The 9,674-nt window shown below is 41.1% G+C and overlaps 1 pseudogene; it reads left to right on the top strand.

The window, feature by feature from the left end:
• Positions 1–8,843, top strand: LOC102184544 (annotated as a pseudogene).

The following is a 9,674-nucleotide window of genomic DNA, read 5'->3' as shown; positions in this document are numbered from 1 at the left end:
ATGGCCCAGCACCATATAATTAAAGTTCCTGATGTTGACTATGTGCAGTTACAAAGGTACAGGTAAAAGGAAGAGCTATTTCAGGACACATGATGCAAAGGAATAAGACAAGCTGAGGAGTTCCAAGCCATGGGTGATAGTGATATGAAAATGACAGTAGTCTTCATGTATCTAGCTAGAGCAGAACCAACTCCCAACAGTTGGTGAGTAAGTCTATTTACTCCCAAATTTATCTTCATAGTTTTTCATTACCATTTTTTTCAATAATAATCACCCCACCCCATCATCCTTGTATTCACTTACATACTTCCTACCTGCTATTCCTCTCTCTGTACTTGTCAGATCATGTTCAAATCCTACATTAAAATTACCCTTTTATTCTTTTACTTGCATTTTAGCAGCATGAACTACAACTGCTTCCTGCACTACTGCCCGATTTATTGACTATTCATTGTAGGGTTAGCTTTTCATGAGATTACTGACATAAAGCAACTTTATTGGAGAGCCTATGAAAGAAAGAAATAAGCTAACTTTATTTTCTCAGAATTATAAACAATTTTCCAATGTATAGTTTTGAGGATTATTTTATTTAAATTATATAACATTTAACAAGTAATGCTTTTGATCAGAAAAAAAATACAATTCATAACCCATGTTTTCATAAAAATTAGATCTCAGTGAATTGAGAAATGATCCAAAATTCCTCAATTTCTCGGTAGTGTCAGCTCAATTATCTCTAATGTCCCAATGTCAATCCTCAGTATTCTATTTCTATTCTATGTTTAACTCCTTTCAAGGAACATATCCTTGCATTTCTTCGTTTTCTATTAATTCTTTATGTGTGGGTTCACAAGAATGATGCAAGTATTCCAGATTATCTATTTCATTAAGAACTGATAAGCCTAAATTATCCAGATCTTATAGTATTTGTAACTTTGAACTGTTAAAGCCCACAAAACAAGACTCTATTCCAGTTAAGTTACATATTTACGCATGTTCCGATCCTTGAGCCTTTAAGAATGAGTCTTCAAGAATGAGTCTTCTTACTGCTATACATGACTCCTGATGCTTCTCTTGCTTCCTTGGAGATTGTGCCCTCTACGTATCTGTAATATACATTAAAGTTATTAAAGAATTTTTTAATCTAATGTAAGGGCAAAAACGTTAAGATTTATACTTTTAGAATTATAGGCAAAAATATAGGTTTACTAGAAATGTAAACTGTAGCAATGAACTTTAGCCCAAATTCAATAAATCTTTATGGATTTCAATGACCTTTTCTTAAACTCTTCCTTCACATTCTCCTGAAGAATATTCTTTCTTACATAGGAACGGATAGTATAGTTTGATAGATGGATCTATATATATATCAGTTCAGTTCAGTCGCTCAGTTGTGTCCGACTCTTTGCGACCCCATGAATCGCAGCACGCCAGGCCTCCCTGTCCATCACCAACTTCCGGAGTTCACTCAAATTCAAGTTCATCGAGTCAGTGATGCTATCCAGCCATCTCATCCTCTGTCGTCCCCTTCTCCTCCTGCCCCCAATCCCTCCCAGCATCAGAGTCTTTTTCAATGAGTCAACTCTTTGCATGAGGTGGCCAAAATACTGGAGCTTCAGCTTCAGTATCATTCCTTCCAAAGAAATCCCAGGGCTGATCTTCTTCAGAATGGACTAGTTGGATCTCCTGGCAGTCCAAGGGACTCTCAAGAGTCTTCTCCAACACCACAGTTCAAAAGCATCAACTCTTCGGCGCTCAGCTTTCTTCACAGTCCAACTCTCACATCCACACATGACTACTGGAAAAACCATAGCCTTGACTAGATGGACCTTAGTCGGCAAAGTAATGTCTCTGCTTTTGAATATGTTATCTAGGTTGGTCATAACTTTCCTTCCAAGGAGTAAGCGTCTTTTAATTTCATGGCTGAAATCACCATCTGCAGTGATTTAGGAGCCCCCCAAAATAAAGTCTGACACTGTTTCCACTGTTTCCCCATCTATTTTCCATGGAGTGATGGAACCGGATGCCATGATCTTCATTTTCTGAATGTTGAGCTTTAAGCCAACTTTTTCACTCTCCTCTTTTACTTTCATCAAGAGACTTTTTAGTTCCCCTTCACTTTCTGCCATAAGGGTGGTGTCATCTGCATATCTGAGGTTATTGATATTTCTCCCAGCAATCTTGATTCCAGCTTGTGTTTCTTCCAGCCCAGCGTTTCTCATGATGTACTCTGCATAGTATAGGTAAATAAGCAGGGTGACAATATACATCCTTGATGTACTCCTTTTCCTATTTGGAACCAGTCTGTTGTTCTATGTCCAGTTCTAACTGTTGCTTCCTGACCTGCATACAGATTTCTCAAGAGGCAGGTCAGGTGGTCTGGTATTCCCATCTCTTTCAGAATTTTCCACAGTTTCTTGTGGTCCACACAGTCAAAGGCTTTGGCATAGTCAATAAAGCAGAAACAGATGTTTTTCTGGAACTTTCTTGCTTTTTCCATGATCCAGCGGATGTTGGCAATTTGATCTTTGGTTCCTCTGCCTTTCCTAAAACCAGTTTGAACATCAGGGAGTTCACGGTTCACGTATTTCTGAAGCCTGGCTTGGAGAATTTTGAGCATTACTTTACTAGCATGTGGGATGAGAGCAATTGTGTGGTAGTTTGAGCATTCTTTGGCATTGTCTTTCTTTGGGATTAGAATGAAAATGGACCTTTTCCAGTCCCGTGGCCTATTCTCTTTCATAGGAAACTTTTCCCTCTCATATATTCATCAGGATCTGAATATTTGCTGGTCCAAACCAACTCTTTCTGATTTAGAGACAACTGACAAAAAACAGTAGCAAAGCAATTAAGTAGAATGTGGATAAATTCATCAAACTTTGATTAAAAGAAAATTTTCAAGAAAAATTAATGTCTATTTTTGGTCCAAAGGTATGAAATTAAAACAGTCAAGTCAGAAGTTTATTTTCTACCTTAGTTATTTTGCTGGTTTTAAAATATTGCATAAAAGATTTTACTGTGGTACAAGAACTGTGGATTTCTACTTATGGGATGTCTTTCATAAAAAGAGTGATGTTTTTCTTTCTGGCTTACTTCACTCTGTATAATTGGCTCCAGTTTCATCCACCTCATTAGAACTGATTCAAGTGCATTATTTTTAATGGCTGAGTAATACTCCATTGTGTATATGTACCACAGCTTTCTTATCCATTCATCTGCTGATGGACATCTAGGTTGCTTCCATGTCCTGGCTATTGTAAAGAGTGCTGCAATGAACATTGGTATAAACGTGTCTCTTTTAATTCTGGTTTCCTCAGTGTGTATGCCCAACAGTGGGATTGCTGGGTCTGAGATGACCCAGAGGGATGGTTTGGGGAGGGAGGAGAGAGTGGGGCTCAGGATGGGGAACATGTGTATACCTGTGGTGCATTCATGTTGATGTCTAGCAAAACCAATACAATATTGTAAAGTAATTAACCTCCAATTAAAATAAATAAATTTATATTAAAAAAGAGTGATGTATATCTTTAGATCTTTCTTTCATACTTTAAATATGTAAATGAGATGGATGATATGATCTCAGATTTCTATAAAATCAGAAGGACTCAATATGTTGACTTTGGGTGAAAAGAAAAGGTAGATAAGGAAGTAGTAGCTTTAACTGAGAAACATTTGTTTGGATCAGAAGACCTAAGGACATTATTTTCATTTCCAACATCACAGTCTTCATGTCTTCTGAGTTGACCCTAATAGGGATGCCAGGCCTAGAGTCTGTGCAGTGTTCTATGGGGAGTCCATTCTGTGTCATGTATCTCATTTCTATGATTAGAAATTTCCTACTGTTTATCATTATCAAATCAGAACTCAGATTCCATGAGGCCATAAACATTTTCCTAGGCATACTAGGAATCACAGATATTGCCCTTCGTACCAGCATTGTGCCCAAGATGCTTGGAATCTCCTGGTTTCATGTAAAAGATTTATTTTGATTCCTGATTGCCTCAACAGTGGCTTATTCACACATTACAGTGCATAGATATGGACACCCTGCTTGCCATGGCCCTGGACCACTAAATCGCCATCCACTGAGACATATTGCCATCTTCACCCACCCTTTAGTTACCCCAAATCAAGGCTGTGGTACCGCTCAGGGCTACCATTCTTGTGTCTGCATGTATGTTAAGTCACTTCAGTTGTGTCCATCTCTGAGACCCTATGGACTGTAGCCTGCTAGGCTCCTCTGTCCATGGGATTCTCCAGGCAAGAGTACCGAAGTGGGTTGCCATTTCCTCCTCCAGGGGATCTTCCCTACCAAGGGATTGAGTCTGCTTCTCTTACATCTCCTATATTGGCAAGCAGGTTCTTTGCCACTAGCGCCACCTGAAAAGATCCTGGTGCTTAATATTGATAAAGTTCTAGTTATAATTTTATTATACAAGAGTCATCTACCACACCTAATGTGAATATATGTCCATTGTGAAACTGATTGCAGGAGATGTCTGGGTCAGCAGAATCTATGGTTTCTTTGTGGCTTTCACTGTTGCAAGAGAGTTCCAGAAAAACATCTATTTCTGCTTTATTGACCATGCCAAAGCATTTGACTGTGTGGATCACAATAAACTGTGGAAAATTCTGAAAGAGATAGGAATACCAGACCACCTGACCTGCCTCTTGAGAAACCTATAGGAGAAGGCAATGGCAACCCACTCCAGTACTCTTGCCTGGAGAATCCCATGGACGGGGCAGCCTGGTGGGCTGCAGTCCATGGGGTCACTGGGAGTCGGACATGACTGATTGACTTCACTTTCACTTTTCACTTTCATGCACTAGAGAAGGAAATGGCAACCCACTCCAGTGTTCTTGCCTGGAGAATCCCAGGGACGGGGGAGCCTGGTGTGCTGCCGTCTATGGGGTCGCACAGAGTCGGACACGACTGAAGAGACTTAGCAGCAGTAGCAGCAGCAGCATATGCAGGTCAGGAAGCAATAGTTAGAACTGGACATGGAACAACAGACTGATTCCAAATAGGAAAAGGATTACATCAAGGCTGTATATTGTCACCCTGCTTATTTAACTTTTATGCAGAGTACCTCATGCGAAATGCTGGGCTGGAGGAAGCACAAGCTGGAATCAAGATTGCTGGGAGAAATATCAAAAACCTCAGATATGCAGATGAAATCACACTTATGGCAGAAAATGAAGAAGAACTAAAGAGCCTCTTGATGAAAGTGAAAGAGGAGAGTGAAAAAAGTTGGCTAAAAGCACAACATTCAGAAAACTAAGATCGTGGCAGCTGGTCCCATCACTTTATGGCAAATAGATTGGGAAACAATGGAAACAGTGTCAAACTTTATTTTTTTGGCCTCCAAAATCACTGCAGATGGTGATTTCAGCCATGAAATTAAAAGAAGCTTATTCCTTGGAAGGAAAGTTATGACCAACCTAGACAGCATATTCAAAAGCAGAGACATTACTTAACCAACAAGGCTATGGTTTTTCCAGTGGTCATGTATGGATCTGAGAGTTGGACTAAAAAGAAAGCTGAGTGCCAAAGAATTGATGCTTTTGAACTGCGGTGTTGGAGAAGACTCTTGAGAGTCCCTTGGATGGCAATGAGATCCAACCAGTCCATCCTAAATGAAATCAGTCCTGAATGTTCATTGGAAGGACTGCTGTTGAAGCTGAAACTCCAATACTGTGGCCAACTGATGCGAAGAGTTGACACATTTGAAAAGACCCTGATACTGGGAAAGACTGAAGGCAGGAGGAGAAGGGGATGACAGAGGATGAGATGGTTGGATGGTATCACCGACTCAATGGACATGAGTTTGGGTAAACTCCAGGAGCTGGTGATGGACAGGGAAGCCTGGCATGCTGCAGTTTATGGGGTTGTGAAGAGTCGGACATGCCTGAGTGAATGAACTGAACTTCACTGTGCAGGGTTTGGCCTTACATTCACTACATTGTCCTGTGTATATATATCACAGCTTTTTCTTTTGACCCAGAAGGAGGCAAGGTTGAAAGCATTCAATACTTGCATCACTCATATTGGTGTCTCCCTCCAATTCTGCCTGTCTGCCTTCTTCTCCTTTCTTGACATAGGTTTGGTTCTCACATCTCACCTTACATCCACATCCTCATTTCTAGCATTTACTTGGTGTTCCCTCCATTTCTCAACCTACTTCTCTATGATGCAAAGACTAAGCACCATTCTTATGCATATGGTAAAAATATTCTGTTCATAAAATTTACTATGAATAATGTAACCGAGCTTTTATCTTTGTGTGTGGTAACAAACTTTCAAACAAAATAAAACTAAAAAATCCATGTTATTGAAATTCTTTAGTTTTCTATTTAATTTTTATTGTTTTTAATTTGCTGTCATAAGTCAGTTTTCATAATCTGGCATGGCAGCTATGTGACATAGATTCATGTACTGTATCTGGGTAAAGAAATTAAGAAACATAAAAGAGTAAATAGTGAACCTAGGTCCTTTCCTTTCCTTGCAGAAATGGTGATGTAATGACCAATTCAGGACGGAGCTTCTTGGTGCAAATAATGTTATAAACCTCAGTTGGGTTGTTACACATTTACGTCTCCTTTGCAAAAAATCACTTAAGCTGTACAAAGTATAATTTCTGTACTTATATTAGAATTTAATATAAAGTTTAAAATACAAAGTAAGTGAATCCTCAAAAATGAAACAAAACAAAGGACAAAGGCAAAAAGTCTGAGGAATTGCTATAGATGGAAGAAGTCTAAGGAGACATGAATATAAAATGCATTATATAGGGTCCTAAGATGGTGGAGGAATAGGACGGGAAGACCACTTTCTCCCTTACAAATTCCTCAAAAGAACATTTCAACACTGAGCAACTCCACAAAACAACTTCTGTAGGCTGGCAGAGGACATCAGGCAACCAGAAAAGCAGACCATTGTCTTCAAAAACAGGTAGGAAAAAATATAAAAGGTGAAAAAGGAGACAAAGGAGGTGGGGAGGGAGCTCTGTCCCGGGAAGAGAAGCCCGTCCCGGGAAGGGAATTTTAAGAAGAGAGGTTTCCAAACACCAGGAAACACTCTCCCAGACGAGTCTGTGACAAGCCTTGGAAACACAGAGGGCAACATAACAGGAAGGAAAGATAAATAAATAATTAAAACCAAGAGATTACAAGCCCACCAGTAACTCCCCCAGCGGAAAAGCAGCACAGACGCCTGCATCCGCCATTGGGAAGTGGGGGCAGGGCAGGGACGCGCGGGAGGCGCCGGCTGCAGAGCTGTGTAAGAATCGGGCAGGAATGCCCCACGCACAACCAGAACGATCTAACTTGGGCTAGCAAACCAGACTGTGGGATAGCTACCGCATGAAAAGCTTGAACATAAGACACCGCCAGGACCGAGCACAGGACAAAGGACGGAACAGAAAAAGCCGGCTGCAGACCATCCCCCGCCGGGGACAGGCAGTCAGAGCCGTAAGGGCTGGAAAGGGGCCATTGCAGACCCGGCGAGACTTTACTTACCAAACTGCAAGCAGGCTTCTTTGCTAAGACTTCTGGGGGTGCTGGACAGTCACCATCTGCCTCACAAGGGGCGCCAGCAGTCCACCCAGAAAGCTGAGCAGCAGAGGCAGAAAAGGCGACAAGTCGCAGCGATCGCGCTCGCCAAACTCCCGAGCTACTCGGACCCGGGAAGGGCACAAAACACAGTCCCAACCGAATCTGTGCCTCTGAGGGCTGCCTGAGTGCCAAACCTGAGCGGCTTAGACCGGGGAAGTGCACGCAGCCTATGGCCATCCCCAGACGGTTCCCGGCTGAGCATCGTAGAGCCAGAGCGGTTTGTACGCCGCAGGAAGGGACAGGTCCAGCGGGGCTGAGACACTGTGTGCACACGACAGCGCTATTTGTTTGCAGCATCCCCCCTCCCCACAGTGCGACTGAACTAGTGAGCCTAAAAAACCAGCAAACAGAAGAAGTTAAACAGAGGGAACCGCCTTGGAAGTGACCCCACACTGCCCACAACATCAGAGAAGGGCCAAGGATATTTTTACTATTTTTATAATCATTCCCTTTTTTTTTCTTTTTTTTTAACTTTTTTTAAAATAGTTAAGTCTTCTATTTCTCCTCTAATTTTTATTTCTATAATCTATTATTACTATTCAAAAAAAATGACTCTTTTTTTTTTTTTTTTTAAGGCAAACACCATATATAGTCTTTGGGTGGTTATTGGTGTGGTTTTTTTTTTTTTTAATAAATATTGTGGCTTTTATTTTCCTTTCCTTTTTTTTTTCTTTTTCCTTTTTCCTTCTGCTTCTTTTCTTTAATATTGTATTTTTGAAAATCCAACCTCTACTCTAGATTTTTAATCTTTGCTCTTTGGTTTTTGTTGTCAATTTTGTACATTTAAAAACCCAAACTTCACTACCCAAGTTTACCTGAGAGCGAGATTACTGGCTTGACCACTCTCTCCTCCTTTGGACTCTCCTTTTTCTCCACCAGGTGCCTCTGTCTCTTTTCTCCCCCATCTCTCCTCTATCCAACTCTGTGAATCTCCGTGTGTTCCAGACGGTGGAGAACACCTAAGGAACTGGTTACTGGCAGGATTTGTCTTTCTCCTTCTCATTCCTCTCTCTTATTCTCCTGGCCACCTCTGTCTACTTCCTCCCTCTCCTCTTCCCTGTATAACTCCGTAAATACCTCTGAGTGGTCCACACTATGGAACGCAAATAAGGAAGTGACTACTGGCTAGCTTGCTCTCTCCTCTTTTGATCTCACTGCATCTCATTCCAGTCACCTCTAACTACCCCCTCCCTCTTCTCTTCTCCTTGTAGATCAGTGAACCTCCCTGAGTGTCCCTCAATGTGGAGAAACTTTTCATCTTTAACCTAGATGTTTTATCATCAGTGCAGTATAGATGGAGAAGTCTAGAGGCTACTGTAAAAATAAAACTGAAAACCAGAAGCAGGAGGCTGAAGTCCAAAGCCTGAAAACATCAGAGAACTCCTGAATTCAGGGAACATTAAGCAATAGGAGCTCATCAAATGCCTCCATACCTACATTGAAACCAAGCTCCACACAAGGACCACAAGTTCCAGAACAAGACATACCATGCAAATTCTCCAGCAGCACAGGAACACACCCCTGAGCTTCAATATACAGGCAGTTCAAAGTTACTCCAAAACCTTTGACGTCTCATAACCCATTACTGGTCACTCCACTGCACTCCAGAGAGAAGAAACCCAGCTCCACCCACCAGAACTCCAACACAAGCCTCCCTAAACAGGAAACCTAGACAAGCCATTGATACAACCCCACCCACAGTGAGGAAGCTCCATAATAAAGAGAACTCCACAAATTACCAGAATATAAAAAGGCCACCTGAAACGCAGCAATATAATCAAGATGAAGAGACAGAGGAATATTCAGGAGGTAAAGGAACAGGAGAGTTGCCCACCAAACCAAACAAAAGAGGAAGAGGTAGGGAATCTACCTGAGAAAGAATTCCAAATATTGATAGTGAAAATGATCCAAAATCTTGAAATCAAAATGGAATCACAGATAAATAGCCTAGAGACAAGGATTGAGAAGATGCAAGAAAGGTTTAACAAGGACCTAGAAGAAATAAAAAAGAGTCAATATATAATGAATAACACAATAAATGAGATCAGAAACACTCTGGA

Source organism: Capra hircus, chromosome 15 (genome assembly GCF_001704415.2).
Source record: "Capra hircus breed San Clemente chromosome 15, ASM170441v1, whole genome shotgun sequence".
In the NCBI taxonomy this organism is placed as follows: domain Eukaryota; kingdom Metazoa; phylum Chordata; class Mammalia; order Artiodactyla; family Bovidae; genus Capra; species Capra hircus.
This window is presented reverse-complemented; position numbering and strand designations above follow the sequence as displayed.